Source organism: Polistes fuscatus, unplaced genomic scaffold, assembly GCF_010416935.1.
Source record: "Polistes fuscatus isolate 324 unplaced genomic scaffold, CU_Pfus_HIC Scaffold22, whole genome shotgun sequence".
Classification (NCBI taxonomy): Eukaryota; Metazoa; Arthropoda; class Insecta; order Hymenoptera; family Vespidae; genus Polistes; species Polistes fuscatus.
Genome location: NW_025113099.1, coordinates 359,798 through 364,315, shown reverse-complemented (window position 1 = coordinate 364,315; position 4,518 = coordinate 359,798). Strand labels below are relative to the sequence as shown.

Here is a 4,518-nt window from a genome sequence, read left to right as displayed (position 1 = left end):
TAAATAATTAATTAATAAATGTTAGCAATTATATATAGATTTTAAATAAGCATTTTGATAGCAATTTAGCGCACTTATTCATTTTTTCCTGTTTTTTAAACTACGTTGCTTTACTTAGAAATAAAAGAAAAGTTTTCACATTTTCAATTATCAATAACTAATTAAATAATTAATTAAAAAAGTTAGCTATAAAATGAACTTATTCATTTTTTTTAGCTGTTGAGGTTTAATGTCAACTTTATAATACTTAAAAAATCAGTGATTAAACGTGTTAAAATAAGGTGAAAAGTAAAAAAGAGCAGTGACGAGTGAAAGAAAAAAGCCGAGATTAGAATAGAGTAAAAAGTGTCTAGAGCGGCAAATTGAAAAAGGTAGATAAAGAAGATAAAGATAAAAGTAGATAAGAAAGATTCCTTAAAATCCGGTAACTGATAAACCAGACGTCTAGCGTAGCAAGTGAAGTCGGCAAAGGGGATCTCTTGTTTATCATCTGATTTATAGTCAGTAACAAAGATTTCTGTCTTATCGTTGAAAACCTACTATAATGGCCGGAAAAACGAATGGAAATTTGAATACGAGAAATAATACAGGCATAAAGCCAAAGGAGCAGTCGCTGTTAAACTTTCGAAGGAAAATAAAGAAAGTAGAGAGTTAAATTAGAAGATGGGCAGGATAAGTATAGTCAAGAGATTGCCCAGTACCACGAGACAAACAGCAAGTGAGGAGCTTCCTTGGGAATTGTTCTTATTACAAGAAGTTCGTGAAAAGGTTCTCGATAATAGCCAAGCCTCTGTATACACTGACGGAGAAAGAAAGGAAATTCTCCTGGAATGCAGAATGTCAACGGTCTTTCGACGAATTGAAGAAGTCTCTCATCTCGCCGCCGGTTCTGATCTTCCTTGAGGCAGTGAACCAATTCGTTTTAGACGTGGATGCTTCAGAGCACGGCTTAGGAAGAGTGCTGTCTCCAAGCCGTAAGTTTATTTTGCGGACGGATCACGCTTCTATTCAGTAGCTCGTTTCATTCAAGGAGTTTGACGGACAGCTGGCTCGATGATTCGAGCGTTTGCAACGGTATAAACTTTGAGATCCTTCACAAGAAAGGGAAGACCCATGGAAACGCGGATGTACTGTCCAGACTTACTTGCAAAAAAACCGGGTGCTCTTATTGCGCAAAGCGGGAAAAAGCGGAGAAAAAGCTTGAAGAAAAGGTAAAGAGGATCATCTTAAGGGAGGACGAGACTAACAAGTGGAGAAAGGGCTGCTCTCAAGGAGATGGGAGCATCCGAATAAAAATGAATTCATTTTGCAGGGGATTGTACCAAGCGCTCAGACTAAAGAGGTCTTGGAGGAAGCACATGACAGCTCGACTGGGAAACATTTCGAAATGAACAAGACCCTGGATAGAATTCGCAAAAAATTCTTTTGGATTGGGTGTAAGCAAGAGGTCAAAGAGTGGTGCGAAAGATGGTCCGTTTGTGTAACCAGGAAAGGTCTTTCGGAGAAGGGGAAAGGCGAGAAGAAAATCTAAAACGTGTATACTGCTACTTATTGTTCACTCCTGAATTTTTCATATCACAATACTAGCACCTAGTATAGGGAATTAAAATGAAGTGGACGTGAATACACTCAATAACGTAACACAATAGCTAAGTTTAGTTTGTGTAAACTAAATCTATGTGGGATCTCCTCTCACTAGTCAGTCTTCCAAAAGGATATTTGACGAACAAAAAAATAGGAATTCTGATAATGTTGATGATAGGTTCGTTATGGAAGGAAAGATCTCTTCACGGAAATGTAATATATTCTGATAAATAAATTACAAAATAATATTAATAATAATACAGTAAGACGTATTCGCTGCTTGATTATTAGACGCTGACCGCATTCTTAGATCTTTTTCTCCTGTATTCGATCTTTGTCTCACCGTGAAACACTCTATCATTATTCAACTGTTTACATTATTGTTTTGCATATTAATAATTTGTTATAAGATGTAAAATGTAATTTCCTGCCGATCAGCAAATTATAATTTCCTGTTAATTTATTATATTCGTTCGATTTTAGATTACGATTTTTGATGGTAAAAATTTAATTATTTGATCTTAAAATGAAACTATTTGTTACTGACGTTATACTGTAACTCGTAATCCTATCTAATGTACTGCAGGATGTATTAATGCAGAAGTTAATACTATTTATGACAAAGGAATTTGAATTAGCAGATTGATAATGCACCAACCACGATTGTACATACCTTTAAGGCGAACTAACAAGGGGATCTTGAACTGGGATACACACGGATTTTAACGAGCTTTGGTATATTAGTGGTATACTTTTACGGTGTTATCGTAGTAAAGGGTTTTTTCAAAATGCCCAGCCATTTTGAGAAAAAAGGTTTTAAAATTTTGATTTTTGTTATATATGTATTTATACTATCTTAATTTCGACCGTCTATCAAGTGGCTCGCTAGCGTCAGTAATAGCGTTCTTGCTTCTCGTGCCGCTAGTTAGTATTCGATCCTTCATGTGGGGAGTTTTTTTTAATAATTTTTTTCTATCTGTTTTCAAATCTTTTTTTCATATTTCTTAATTTTTAAATATATACAGGAAAGAGCAAATTATTTATTACAAAAAAATTTTAAATAATAAATTTTTTCACTTCTCGCGAAAATAATAAAGGAAAATTTTATCCTTGAATTACAGTTAACATTTTATTTTTTACCAATTATATAAAAATAAATAAATCTTCAATATACTAACAAATATAACAATCGTATATATTTTAATCATTAATAATTTCATATATAATTTTTATATGTCCAGGAGTTTTAACATTTATTTATATTTATTAAACGAAGATTCCAGAGTGATAGTTATCGTAAAAGCATTCAATAGTCCATCATCAATTGTCATAAAAAATTTTTCATAAAATGATTCGATATGCATGGTACGCTTCGAAATTATTAAAATCAAATGAAAGAGAAATATTTTTAAACGTCAATCTGGTTTGTTTTCTAACCAATCTTTTAAAAAATCGTTGTTTATGTAGTAAGTCACCTTTTATTAATTGCGTGAGATGTTAACAAATTTATTGTTCCTAATTTTTTTGTAATAAATAATTTTCTCTTTCCTGTATATATTTAAAAATTAGAAAATATGAAAAAAAGGTTTGAAAACAGATAGAAAAAAACTGGCGTGTGTACTTATGTACGCACGTAAGAAGTTATACTTCCTTGGCGTACCAAAATGATTATAGCATCAACAATCTCAAAAATAACTTCAAAAAAATAAGTATAATGTTATTTATTTATACATGAAGAAGAAGAAGGGTTTAATTAAAATAAGAAATAAAATAAGAAATAAAAAATAAAATAGAAAATAAAAAATGAAATAAGAAATAAGAAATAAAAAAATTCATCAAATAATGAACTTTGAGGTAAATTTTCTTCGCCAGGTGCAATACGTAAATATTGTTCTTTGTCCCACATTAATGTCGGTTGGTGCGCCGTAAGGCTCTCTTCTACAGGAATGTGTTCACTGACATCATTTTGTCCAACTTTGTCGTGAATTTGATTATCATTAAAATATGAATCATCAATTTTAATATCGTACATTTAATATGTACATTTATAAAATAATCGTTATCGATATTTCTTTGAAGAGATTTGACCATTGTATTAACTGAAACAGGTAGGTTAATTAATTGACCATAACTTGCGTATTTACCATTCACATGTCTCAGGCGTCTGATCTGCATAAAAGAAATACGAGGCGAAATTAATCTTTTAAAAACTAAATATAAAGGTGGTAGATGCTAAGGTACATCTGGATATTTGAAGCCGTTATATGTTGATATTAGAGGAATATTTTTCTTGTTTAAAGCTTGTATGCATGTATTACAAAGCTTAGTATTTTCTATAGGTACATTAGGTATAAATTGTATTAGAATATGCTTATGTTCATTAGATGGCTCTTTTAAATCCTTTTTAAACCACAATCTGTCACATACTGAGCATGGATGTTCAAATGAATTGCCCAAGAATTTTATTTTAAATTCCTTATGAGCTCGTTTAAATTGATGATAATTGCTATATGGTTAAGAAGGATCTAAATCCATATCAATTTGCTCGCCAGTGGAATCATTAATTACTAACTGGTCTGAAGAGTTAAAATAAATAGAGGGTACATCTGATTGAGGTAATTCCTGATCCATGATTGTGTCTTGGTTTAACGAATTGCGTTCTTCATCTGGTACAATGTCTTGATTAGACAATACATGTATAATCGAAGCATCAGTAAATATTGATTATTTCGTGCTTGAGATCGTGAACTTTGCTCCATGTTTGTTAATGTAATGTTTCTTGATGTTATACAATAATGACACGGCATAGAAGAATTTTCCATATGCACATCAGCTTGCACAGTAATATAGTTGTGATAGTCATCTTATGCAGTAGACAACGATGCATCTTGAAGAAGTAAAAGTAAAAAATAAAGACCAAATTCCCAAACGTAC

General features: G+C 31.8%; 1 long non-coding RNA gene across 1 annotated transcript; it reads right to left on the bottom strand.

Annotated features, from left to right (window-relative positions):
- Nucleotides 1-3,955: 3,955 nt before the first annotated feature.
- On the bottom strand, nucleotides 3,956-4,218 carry LOC122518016. The gene is made up of 2 exons (XR_006303958.1): nucleotides 4,189-4,218; nucleotides 3,956-4,090 (listed from the first exon to the last, which is right to left on the bottom strand). It is a non-coding gene; the product is annotated as an uncharacterized LOC122518016 (long non-coding RNA).
- Between the last annotated feature and the right edge of the window lie 300 nt (nucleotides 4,219-4,518).